We start from the raw sequence: 13,760 nt of genomic DNA on the forward strand, positions 1-13,760 counted from the left end.
AGTGGTTGAGAGTCCGCCTGCCGATGCAGGGGACATGGGTTCGTGCCCCGGTCCGGGAAGATCCCACATGCTGCGGAGCGGCTGGGCCCGTGAGCCATGGCCGCTGAGCCTGCGCGTCCAGAGCCTGTGCTCCGCAACGGGAGAGGCCACAACAGTGAGAGGCCCGCGTACCACAAAAACAAAACAAAAAAACTGACATTTAATAACGGTGATTTCAATGGGAATGTGGGATGAAACAGGAGCTGGAGAAAGGGGATTAATGTCCAAGCTCTTTGATGTGAGACTCCTGATGGCTTCTCAGAAAATGTAACTAGAACATTGAAGAGTCTCCCAAGCATCTGTTGTCTGTTAGTGAGTTTCCAGTGTTTACTTATAGGAGTTTAGTTTTCCCAAAGTACAAAGAGAATTTTTGGTTCTGGAGGATAAGAAGATGAAACATGTATCCACACACAGCCTGGCTAAGTCTAAGCCAAAATCTTGACACTATTAAACTTAAAATGGGTACCACAGAAATTAATATATAGATAGGACTATTTTATAGGACACTAATTTTACTGAAATGATAGAATAGGTAGAATAATGGCTCCCAAAAGATGTCAGTGTCCTAATTCCAGCAACCTGTGAATACGTTATTTTACGTGGCAAGGGGGGATTAAGTTTGCAGATGGAATAAATTTGTGAATAACTTGACCTTAAGAGGTGGAAATTACTCTGGATCATCTGAGTGGACCTAATGTAATCATAAGGTCCCTTTAAATGTGGAAGACAGAGGAGGAAGAGTGAGATTAAGAGTACTGTGGTATGAGAAAGACATGACTGACCATTGCTTCCTTTGAAGATGGAAAGGATCCACAAGGCAAGGAATGAGGCCACAGCCTCTAGAAGCTGGAAAAGGCAAAAGGAAATAAATTCTTCTCTAGAGCCTCCAGATGGACCGCAGCCCAGCTGGCAGCTTGATTTTAGCCCAGTGAAACCCATTTTGCATTGCTGACCTCCCGAAATGTAAGCTAATAAAGCTGTGTTAAGTCACTAAGTTTGGGGTAATATGTTACAGCAGCAATAGAAAATTAATAAACATGTTTTGACTTATCCAGATGCACCAAGCACATTTGTGTGTCCTTGTGCTAAGGCGATGAATGATCCAACAAACATCCAATAAGGGACTTTTGTTTGTTTGTTTTACCCTCATTTCTCCCATGACCCATCCTCTAATAATAATCTCTCCTTCTACAAACATAGAAGACCCTGTAACTACAGTCTTTGTACTGTACTGCTATGTATTTATGACATATGAATATTTACAGTGTTGTCTAAGAAAAACTCTAAAGAAAAAATGACAGAACAGTATGTGTGGAAAGTAGACTTATAATGAATCTTCCAGGACATTACTTACAATTACCTCAAGAAAGTATTTTTTAAAAAGACTTACATTCACTCTGAAGAAAAAAAAAAAATGTTTTCATCATTGCTACTAGAACCCAGCTGATTCACGGACTTACAGAGGTGTGGAAGAGGAAACAGTTTTCCCTCCACTTGAGATAATATACAGAAATGCAGTGCGCGCATACGCACACGCTGGACTGGTCTGTAATGTCCTTGTGCCTGCGAGGTTCCTGCAGGTTAATTCCTACTGTGGTGGGAACTTGACCTGATTTGCACTGACATGCAAGGCTCTGCCTAGAAAAATGCCTCCTGTAGAGAAGTGCCTTCACGTTGCTCTTGTTTGGGACAGAACATTATATCGCATATACACAGTTATATCGTAGTTACCTTTGGAGACGTTTGTTTTAGATAGAAAACATTCTTGATTTCTATCATTACAACTTTTAACTTCAAAAATAAATTCTCCACCCTACCAAACCCAGACACAGTAAAACAATAAGGATGGTATCATATTTTTAAAAAGAAATGGAATACATGATGAATCACAAAAAAAGACTGAAACACTCATGAAATTCAGAGAGCCAGCTCTGAGACTTGTTAGATGCGATATTTGATGATAATAACTATAATTAATCTTGCATAAAATTTTGCCTAACCCTGTAATACAGAAAAGTTATTTTTTTTAAATCAGCTAATAGCTTATTCGGAAGTGAAAAGAAGGTATTTGTCAACTAGGTCAGAGGAGTAAGAAAATTGGAAATAAAAAGCATAGACAAAGAATGTACACAGAATGAAGTCAGTACATTTTCAGCATGTTGCAACCCATGTGAAAGCAACTAGCAAACGAGTTTTATTTTGTTTCATTTTTAACTGGTGTCTGCCTAACAATATTCTTCTAATATCAAAGTAGCAGGTAACTTGCTGTTTTACCTGCATAAACATATACATACATACCTACTGTCTACTGTAGCTTAAATGCTCTATCAGAACTATTATTTACATAATTTTAGGTTTGATGTTAAATTGTAAATGGAGAATGGTACTAATATATGCCATAATGTAAGACTAAGCCGTCTTTAAGAGAAGCATTAATAGCTACCTCCCTTTTTCAATAACAGAAGAGGCTTTCAGTTATGATGTAAGCCTGCCAAACTATTTCAGATTTGCAACACTGCTATCAGGAATTTAGCACCTTTTAAATAAATAATAAATAATTAGTCACTTGAAACATTCATTATTAAATGGAACTTTTTGATTAATATTAAGAATAGTTAGTTAACTGTTGAAGTATACCATACATATCTAATAGTAAACTAATCACAAGTTTACAGCTTAATGCATTTTCAGTTTATGCACCCAGGTGACACTACACAGGTCTATGGGTTAGGAAATGTTTTACATTGCATTTTAAAGCATTGATAGAGTTTTGGTTTTCTAAAAGGGGAAGAAGATGAAATTTACAAAATGTTAAATAAAATGCCTTTGCAATCTTGCACAAATTAGAAAGAAGGGATATTTATTTTGAATATCATGAAAATAAAACAAAGAGCCAGAGAAACCAGTAAAGGTTTGCTCCGAGAAAGATCCGACCCATAAATCTTATTTATTTTTTTGACAGTTGTTACACTAGACATCAGAGAGTTGTTGATAGGGAACATAGTGGATCTACCATATTGAATTTGAAGGAGTCAACATGTGTTTACGAAATGTGATATTTCTACAAAATTAGTCAAGGACAGAGGATTAAAGAAAGGGTTCCACATGGCTAGAATTATTTGTGTGGGAGAACAGAAGGACCTGGATCGGGGCTACCTTTTACAAGGATCCCTGTGATCCTGTTGAGAATAGACTGTAACAGTCAAGTGCAGATACAGAGACACCTGTACCCCAGCCTTCTAGCCTCCCTCTCAAATTCTCTTGCTGGTTCTTTCTCTAGTATATGAAGTGTCCTGGGATCAAACTTTGCTCTTCCCTTCTCCTTCTGCTCTCACCCACTTAGTGCCTTCATCCTATCCCACGGCATAAAATACCATCTCTATCTTGTCAATTTCCAAATTCATATTTCCACCTGGGACTTCTCTCTCACATTCCAATCACATGTACACAACTGCCTCCTGTAAATCTCCACTCTGATCCTTAATAACAGGTCCAAAAGTGACCTTCCCATCTTTCTCCTAAAATCTATTAGTTATACTGCCTTTTAAAAAATTTAATTGGTCACTGTTCTCTTTCTGTGGTTGCCAGGTCATGAGGGGTGACCTGAGAGTGCGGGGTACCTGTTGTGCTTGAGATAAACTGGAAAAAATTACACTTAGAGGATTCTAGAAGGATAGTGGGAGGGCATACATGTTGGAGGTACAGCAGTGGGAGGGTTCTTCACTCCTAATTATGAGCCTGGCAGGGGTGCCATGACTGTGCAGGCTTCCCTCCTAAGCCTCTTCCACTGCTACCTCTAGGCTTGTGTAAACATTGAGCAGGAAAGTTTCCAGCTGTTATTCTTCATGATCCCCGGATCCAGGAAAGCAGAAACTCTTTTGTTCTTGGGCAAGCATCCAGAAAACTTGAGGAAGCCTTTTGAAAGGAGAGCTCATCCAAGGAAAACCAAATCTTGAGACACAGCCAATATCAGGACAACTCTACTGTTCACCTAGTTGACCTTACTGTCCTAAAACTAACAACCAATCAGGGGAGTGTTGGTGTAGTAAAACACCAGACAGGCTCGCTGCAGTGTTGTGTCTTAGTTTATTCATACATGCAATGGTCATTCGTCATGGAAGATTTACAGACCTCTAACCGAACCTGTTGTTCTGAACTCCAAATTTATGAAAACAAGCTAAATGCCTTCTTTAAGCTTAAATGAAGCTATTTACTCCATCTTCAAGTCAGATAAAACCCATATAGGGACTATATTAAATAGTTGCAGCACTAAAGAATGTTTTTTTTTTTTCTTTCTGCTTACCTTCTAATATGATATCAATGAAAACAAAGAATGACAGTCTTGTAGGATTAAACATTTGAGGTTTTGAGGTTGTAAGTCCATCAGATTTTAAGGTTTCTGGAATTTTGATATATATTTCCAAAAGAGAATGAAAACTATTATGTCCAAGCTGTGCTATCAACATAGATGGTAATCTTGAATATAAATCAAAGAGGTAATGCTATTGGCATAAGTGATAAACTCTGAGAAGATCCTGATCATATCATGTATTCCCAGTGGCTCTCATATATCCTGACCTTTAGCAGATGTTAAATGTGTTTTGACTGTTTTTTCCCCCTTGGGCTATTTATTTATACCACGATTTTACAAACACAAAAACCAGGGTGTTGTTAATGCAGCAAACAAGCAGCAAAGAGCACAGTCTATTTTACTACAATCCCCCAATGCCAGTAAAGTTTACTTCTCCTTTGGCAGCTTGAAACTTGCAATTTGGAACTAAGAGCATATCCCTGCAATAAAGATTGGCTATTAGTGAAGTTTTACAAAGAAATGAGAATTTTGGCTGCTGGTTTTGAATCTTGTTGGAAAGGAGGCTCTCACCAGAAAAGGTTGTGACCTTGATCTGTTAAGCAGGCTGTCCACTTAACCCAAAGGTCTATTCAAACAGTTCAATCAAATTGTTAGCTGTCACAAAGCCATCCAAGTACATTAGAGTGGTTCTGTTAACAGCTGAAAGACGTTGTGTAAGCATCAACTCTTTATTGAGTCCCAGTCGGGAAGCTGAAAATGGACCCCAGGTTAAAAAGGATAAGTTCTTAAATTGGTTTTTGAATGTACTGACTCCAAATATATGAACAGTGGTCCTTTAAGACAGTAACCTTCAACGTGGATCCGCAACACTAGCATTAACTTGAAAACTTGTTAGAAATGCAAATTCTTGAGCCCTAACCAGGCAAGACTGAATCAAAAAACCCTAGAGGGCACACCTAGCATTCCTTCCAGGTGATGCTGCTTCCAACTATAGCATAAAAACCACTTTTCTAGGAGTCGTTTTTAATGAGGCATTATGAACTTATTTTAACACTGAAAACAATTTTTTTTTTTTTTTGGCCGTGCAGCATGTGGGATCTTAGTTCCCTGACCAGGGGTAGAAACCGTGCCCCCTGCAGTGGAAGCACAGAGTCTTAACCACTGGACCACCAGGGAAGTCCCTGAAAATAAGTTTTGAGAAGTGGCTTAATCATGATTATCAAGTAGCTGGCAAATTTCTAGAAATTACTTTTTAAAATAATTACTGAAATATGAAGCTGAATACTAATGAATTGAATGTAGTATTAATATCGATTGTTTGGGTCACTAATATCATTATGGAAAGGAAGAAGGGGTGAAGTATAAAGAGATAATTATTGTTATGAATAACAACAAAGAAAAAACATGGGGGGGGTTACTATCATCTTCAGAAATTGTTTTTTCTCTCAAAAGACAAGAGAAAAATATATTACAAATCTATTTGTCCAGTAACTACATAGTCTTAACCTCAGTGATCTACTTCAAATAGTTAGATAACATTTTTTAGATGTATTATAAAATGTGTATTATTGGTTCAACATAGAAAATAATCACTTTCACATTCAGAACCCACTCAGCCTGGGTCACCCACAAGCTCCTTTTCTCTATCACCAAGGAAAGGAGCCTTATTGTTGGAACCAGAGACATAAGGGATGAGCTTCTGTTCTTCCACTTACTATGTGAGTGATCCTCAAACTCTGTCCTTGAAATGCTCATTTAATTTCCTCACCTAAACATTATCACCACCACCTTCCTAGCATCTTTCCCCTCATTCCATAGGAAAGTGTTGGCCCCAGTCTTGTTTCTTATATTCTCTAGGACATTGATGGTCATCACCTAAAACGTACCTATTTAAAATACTTATGCTACTTACTTAGCATATTTTTTATGCTAAGTTATTTTTTTAAACATTCAATTTATGAGTGTCCCTGGGATACTTGCCCATCTATTTCAGGAAGTCTGCATCTCCTGTGAGTTTCCTTAGGCAGACAGTCAAAGCTCTCTGTTCCTCACTCCAATCTACTTCTGCCCTATGTTATAGTCAGAATAATCTGCACTTTGTTCTTACACATCCTTTAAAATATCCTACTTCCGTACATCTTCTCGTGTAACTTCTTGGTTATAAATGTCTTCACTTTTACAGTACCCTATAAAAATTTTATTCATTAAATTCTAATACAAATGCCACAAACTATTATCACAAATCATTCTCTTAAACTGCAATTTTCTTATTGCTAATTATGATGATACTGTGTGCACTGAAAAATGTGTGTTACTCAAGAATCCAGGCTTCTTTCTCCTCTCTCTTTGTAGGTATGTGATATATCTTATTTAACTAAATACATAGGTGGATTTTTTTTTAATGCTCTGTTGAAGTACATGAGCAGTCTTTTATCACTCCTGTAGGAAGAGAGAACTCATTTAAATAAACTGTGATCACAGAAAAAAATAAGTAAAAAATGGAGGTACTCCAAAAAAAGTCATTCCATGATGTGCCTCAGAGAGAGCTGATTGCTTTTTACTAACTAAATCCCTCCAAGCTCCCAAAAAATCATTCAGAAGACTAATAATCCCTGAGTTGATCCCTTAACATCCATTTTCCTTTTTGGATCTTGATTTGTGGTATATGATTGGTATCAACTAGGCTACTGCAAATTGTCAAAGACCTTGCCTTTCAGCACTGTGCTAAATCTCCCTCATGTATGTATGGACTAGCTGCTTAATATTCATCTAAGTTTACTGTGATGAGCCAATGTATTTGCATCAGTCCAGTCTGTATTTCAAACCCTGTATTGAGTTGTCTATCAAAAAGATAATGAAAACTTAAAGTTTAACTTTGACTAAAATTAATACTACACACACACAAAAAAAGTTAGAAAAAAATATGGCATACAAGGAAAATTGTTAAAATGACTAACAAAATTACAACAATATGTAATATAACATTTGTGGACACAAAATTTTAATTAATGTCAGATTAAGGCAAACAATTTTTAATGTTTATTCTATTTTGGCTCACATTTAATCATTTGTAATTTTTTTCTATTTCTTAAAAAGCATACTGAATAGATTTGAAGATGGAATATTTTCTATTAATACAAAGATACCATGGTCCTTCCAGAATATATTCAAAATATATCTCAGGAGATTTAGGAGTATGCTCTTTCTTTCCCATGCTCAATTCACTAAAAATGAAAATGAACAAATAAAGAAATAAAATCAACCTTAAAAATGTAAGACTGACGACCGTATTTGTCCTTTATAGCTTTTGGCTAAGTATTCACTAAAAAAATGTTTATGTACTATTTCAAGAAAATGATATTTAAAATATCTTAAGAGAATATAATTTCAAAATATTGAAAATAAAATTGATTACATTTATGAAATGTTAAATACACATTTTGATCACCTTCATTTATTGAATAATTATTGACTACCGAGCTTATTCTGTTATCTTTTGTTTCAGATGCTGAGAAGAGCAAGGAAAATAAGTGAGTATGAAGAGCTCAAGGTTATGTGCACAACCCCATACACCTAACTAGGCTTACTGGACAGACTGTTTTTTTATTCCCACAGATAGTAGTAGGATTTGGGATTAGGATTGTTTGTATATTTTGTATGCTGTTTTCCTCAATATATAGTCACAATGAAATTTCAGAGGACAATGTTACACATACAACTATGTAAACATTCAGAGAAAAGGACAATGTTCTATGTGTCTTCATATTGAGAAACCTCTACTACAACCAACGATTTATTTTACTGAAATTATAATCACCCTCCTATAAAATAATGAGGCATGAGAAAATTCGCTTAAAGTACTTAAAGTGAGATAAATTAATTTTAGATATGTAACATAAAGGTGTAATTCAGTCATTTTTGCATGAAAATCCAAATGTTTCAGTAGTACCTATATGCTTATGCAATCCTGGACTCTAAATTCTTCAGTTACTTTACAACTAATTTTAGAATTAACATATATAAAAATAGTATACAGCAAATATATATATATATAAAGCTTAATTGGCACATTTTTACATTCTCTCACAGTGTGTGTATGTGTGTGTGTGTGTGTGTGTGTGTTCATTCTTTTATTATTATTGTATATGAGAGGAATAACTCATGAAAGAAGGAAAATAAATATTACCTGTGGTTGCCCTGGAGATCAAAATTAACATCTTAACTTATAGCAGTCTATCAATACTTCAGTTAATACCAACTTAATTTCAATAGTATACAAGAAAATTTGTTTCTATATATCTTGGTTCTATTCCCTCTCCATTGCGGTTTTTTGTGTTTTATTTTTTTTCCACACAAATTACATCTTTATACATTATATGCCCACCAATACAGATATATAAGTGATGCTTTATGAATTTGTATTTTAAATCACATGAGTTAAAAAGAGATTTACCAAATCATTTATAGTGTCTTATATTTACCTATGTAGTTGTTTTAATTAGTGCTCCTTCTTTTCCACGAAGATCTGAGTTACTAGCCAGTGTCCTTCTCTAGTAGTGCTCCCTTCAGAGCTTCTGGTGGAGCAGCTCTGCTTTGCAATGAATTCTCTCGGTTTTTCTTCATTCAGGAATGCAGTAGTTTTGCCAGGTATAGAATTTTTGGATGACTTTTAATTTCTTTCATACATTGGTTATGATATGCCTCTGACTCTGGCCTCCCTGGATTCTAAAGATGTAAGTTATGAATCACTGTACTCTTGCTGCTTTTGAAAATTTCTCTTTGGCTTTGGCTTTTGATAATTTGATTACTGCATGTCATGAAGGTTAATTTTATGTGTCAACATGACTGGACCACAGGATGCCACACGTTTGGCTAAACACTATTTCTGGATGTGTCTGTGTGAGGTTTTCTGTATGAGATTAACATTTTATCAGTAGACTGAGCAAAGCACGTTGTCCTCCCCAATGTAGGTGGGCTTCATCCAATCTGTTTTAGGCCTGAATAGAATAAAAGGCTGAATAAGAAAGACTGGGATGCTAACATCCATCTGACTGTCTTCAAGTTGGGGCATCGGTCTTCTGACTTAGACTCTGCCTAGAACTTACATCACAGGCTTTCCTGGTTCTCAGACCTTTGGACTCAGTGGAACTACACAATAGTCTCTCCTTGGTCTCCTGCTTGCTAACTAACTACAGATCTTAGACTTATCAGACTCCATGCTTGCATGCACCAATTCTTTACAGTAAATCTCTCTCTCTCTCTGTGTCTCTGTCTCTCTCTCTCTCTCTCTGTCTCTTTCTTTCTGGTTCTGTTCTCTGGAAAACCCAGACTAATACAGATAAATCTTGGTATCACAAATAGTTCTGGGGAAACAGAATTTTAGGGGTGAGTTCTCTGAGTTGGCCCTCTAATCTGATTAGATTTAAATACGCTAATGACTCTATTTCCAGTGGTAAAGAGAGCACTGATAGAACATGACCCTGCAGTAGAGATATGTACAACACCCCCATGGCATACCCCTAATCAACTATTTATATACATACATAGATAGATAGACTTTATTTACAGTTATAACCTCCCTGTTAAAAAGGTGTATGTTAATGCTCTGTGCCAACAATACTACGCCTGCCCATTGGAGTTGGGTGACTGTCTATATACTTTGGAACATTTTTGGAAATGTAATGACTATCATCAGGTTGTCTGGTTGCTACTACTATTGCTGGACAAAATGGTAACAGAGAAGGATGAGTTCAGGGATTCAAATTCCCAGCGCAAGTGCTGAAAGCTTCTGTGTCTGTGCTGCAGGAGACCTTGATCTCCTGTAGCCTCAGGGCTGAGACTGCTGAAAATCAAATTCAGAATTTTATCCTGGCTGAATTACAATGCAGGTTGAACTCCCAGCCTTGTAGGACGACTACTGTTAAAGTGAGGGCACTGACTGGGAAAGAATAGGATCCTGTAAGTTGGTGGAATAGGGATGTGATGAAGCTGAGATACTGAGACCCTAAATTCTAATGAGTCCTATTTGCCAGTGAAAGAGGCCCCCCCACGCCCAATGCAAGCAGCCTCTGCAACCCTGGAAGAAGTGACCTCCTCATCCTCAGTAGCAGAAGCCTCTCTACCCGTCTGACAGGATTGCCTTGCATTGCGTGAGGAAATAAAGAAGGCCTCCCCTGATGCAGCTGTCATGCAAGACAAGCCTGGTTACCATCAGGACCCATCCTCACTACCTCTCTTTGCTTGTAGACCTATAACTAGACTCAAATTCTAACAAGCCCCTAAAGGGGAGGTACCAGGGATGACCCACTGGGGACAGGAGTACACTACACTCCAAAAAACTATTTGATTTTTCTAATTTATACAGACAGATATCTGAGGAATATATGTGGAAATGGATACTAAGGGTATAGGTTAATGGTCCAAGGGACGTAAAGTTGGATCACGCTGCTGTTTCTGATATGGTCTTGCTAAGCAGAGATTCCGCATTTCATATCATAGTTTGGGGAGTTAACAGAGGGCTCTAAGAGCTTGGTGGGCTGAAACATGGACCAATAAGTGGCCCACAGTGAATGCGCTGGAAATGTTGGACCTGCCTTGGTTTAACGTAGAGGAAGAGATTCAAAGGCTTAGGGATTTTAGAAAATTTTAGCGTGTATCTGTCACTTAAGATGTACTCATATACATCAGGGAGGTGCAGAAGACATATCTCTCACCAGTATTGTGAGAAATGAATTTGTGATGGGAACCCCAGTATCCTTGAAGAGTGCTGTGATCGCTCTTCTCTGTAATTCAGACCTTAGAGTGGGAACCACAGCCACTGAACTGGGAAACCTAAATGCAATAGGAGAAATTGGAACCCGGGGTGGCAGGAGTCAAGTGGCAGCACACAACAGCCAAAGGCAAGGGGGGGCATGGTTACATAATGGGCAGCAGAGTCAAAGCAGCAATCAGAATGGTCTGACTCATGCAGACCTATGGCACTGGCTAGTTGATTATAGTGTTCCTAGAGGTGAAATAATAAGAAGTCTACTAAACTCTTAAAAGAATTTAGCAAAAAGTTCGAAATCAAGTGAGCAAAAAGGTGTAATTTGAATCATAAAAACAGTGAGTCACCCTCCCTCAATCAGTATCCAGAAATGAGCCAGTTTATAGACCCAGACCCCTTGAACAAAGGGAAGGCCGGGGGTCTTTAAGAGAAGACTCCTGTACACTGCCCAAAATGTATACTGTTAATCTATCAGCCTTCCCCGCAAAGGGACCCATAACCTCTTACCAGAGAAACCGTGCACCGAGGAAAAAGAAGTAACCAGACCATGTGGGGACTGCTGGATACTGATTGCAAGAGACTCAGAACCACACTGTGCTCCACCAGAGCAGGGGCTTATGGGGGTCAAGTGATGGATGGAGTTTTAGCTCAAGTCCATCTCACAGTGGAACCAGCTGCTCCACGAACCCTTCCTGTGGTTATTTTCCCAGTTCTGAAATGCATAATTAGAATGAATATACTCTGCACCTGACAGAATCCTACATTAATTCCCTGACTTGTAGAATGGGGGCTATTACGGTGGGAAGGAAAGTCCAAGTGGAATTTATTAGAACTGTCACCACCTTGGAAATAGTAAACAAAAAGAAACAGTGCATTCCTGAAGGGACTGCAGAAATTAGTGCCACCAGCAAGGCCCTGAAGGATGCAGGTGTGGTGATTGTCACCACATCCCCATTTAACTTTCTTATTGGGACTACTCAGAAACCGGATGGATCTTGGAGAATGACATGGGATTATCATAACCTTATCCAGATGGTGACCCCAGTTGCGGCAGCTGCACCAAATGTGGTTTCATTGCCTGAGAAAATTCAAACGTTCTCCGGTACCTGATATGAAACTATTGATCTGGCAAATATATTTTGTCTCAATACCTATTAGTAAAGACCCCCAGAAGCAGTTTACTGTCAGCCGGCAAGACCAGCCATACAACCTCACTGTCCTACCTGCTCCACTTCCTTTCCTCTCCCAGTCTGTACCTATGACCTCATGGGGAGTTCACTATAATCGGCCGACACACGAAGAGGTGATTTAGGTTTGATTCACACATGGTTCTGAGTAATAGACAGGTGCCACCAGAAAGTGCAGCTTCAGCACTACAGACCCTTTCCACCACAGACTGTGGTGGCGAGAAATCTTCCCAGTGGGAAGAACAGGGGGTCCTTAATACGGCACCGTTCCCCAGGGTGATCAGCTGGCTCTCTGGTAGTAAGTTGACTACACTGGACCACTTCCACTGTGGAAGAGGCAGTGTTTTGTTCTTAATGGAACAGACACCACTGAATTACAAATTTGCCTTCCCTGAAGGCAATGCTTCTGCCAAAACTACCACCTGTGAACTTACAGACTGACTTTCTAACCATCATGCCATTCCACACAGCATTGCTTCTGATCAAGGAACTCACCTCACAGCAAAAGAAGTAATCAATGGGCCTGTGTTAATGGAATTCACTGGTCTTACCATGTTCCCCAGCATCCTGAAGCAGCTGACTTGATAGAAGGTTGGAATGGCCTTTTGAAGACTCAGTTACAGTGCCAGCTGGGTGGCAATACCTTGCAGGACTGGGGCAAGATTTCACAGAAGGCTGCGTGTGCTTGGAATCAGCATCCCACATATGACGCTCTTGTTTCCATAGCCAGGATTCATGGGTCTAGGAATCCAGAGATTGAAATGGGAGTGACGTTACTCACTATCACCCCTAGTGACCTACTAGTAAAATTTTTACTCCCTGTTTCCATGACCTTATTATGCTTTGCTGGCCTTAAGGTCTTAGGTCCAAAGGAAGGAATGCTTCTACCAGGAGACGTAACAATAATTCCACTGAAGTGGAAGTTAAGGCTGCTGCCTGGCCACTTCAGATTCCTTATGCCTCTGACTCAATAGGCAAGGAAGGGATTTCTTGTGATGGCTGGAGTGATTGATTCTGACTATCAATAGGATATTGATCTACTAAATTTTCACTGTTATCACTCTTACTTAGCTTTTAATATAATCTATTTTTAGTGCTTAAACTGAAACTGTCTAACATGACAACTACCAGGAAAATTCAAGAGGAATTATGACAAAAGTAATGCAAAAATAAATTTGCAACCTAAATTTCTGGTGTTGGGAAGACATTAACCAAATTAATGATTTTATGAACTGTGTAATAGCGAGGACATACTTTTATTTTAGGAAAACAATTAAGTCCACTAAGTTACAAGACTAAACCAATTACTTCAGGAAAAGTATGACTGCAGTACTGTGTACAGAAATAAAAGCACGGCTATTGATGTTTTCATTGTTTCCAGTCTCAAATATTCCATGATTCCAAATAAAATTATTTCTTTGGGCTTCTAATTATTTGAAAATGTACAGTTGATTCT

General features: G+C 38.3%; 1 pseudogene; it reads left to right on the forward strand.

The window, feature by feature from the left end:
* Positions 1-11,664: 11,664 nt before the first annotated feature.
* Positions 11,665-13,332, forward strand: LOC103070529 (putative inactive deoxyuridine 5'-triphosphate nucleotidohydrolase-like protein FLJ16323 pseudogene; annotated as a pseudogene).
* The last annotated feature ends 428 nt before the right edge of the window (positions 13,333-13,760 follow it).

This window comes from Lipotes vexillifer, unplaced genomic scaffold (genome assembly GCF_000442215.2).
Source record: "Lipotes vexillifer unplaced genomic scaffold, Lipotes_vexillifer_v1.1 scaffold1141, whole genome shotgun sequence".
In the NCBI taxonomy this organism is placed as follows: Eukaryota; Metazoa; Chordata; class Mammalia; order Artiodactyla; family Lipotidae; genus Lipotes; species Lipotes vexillifer.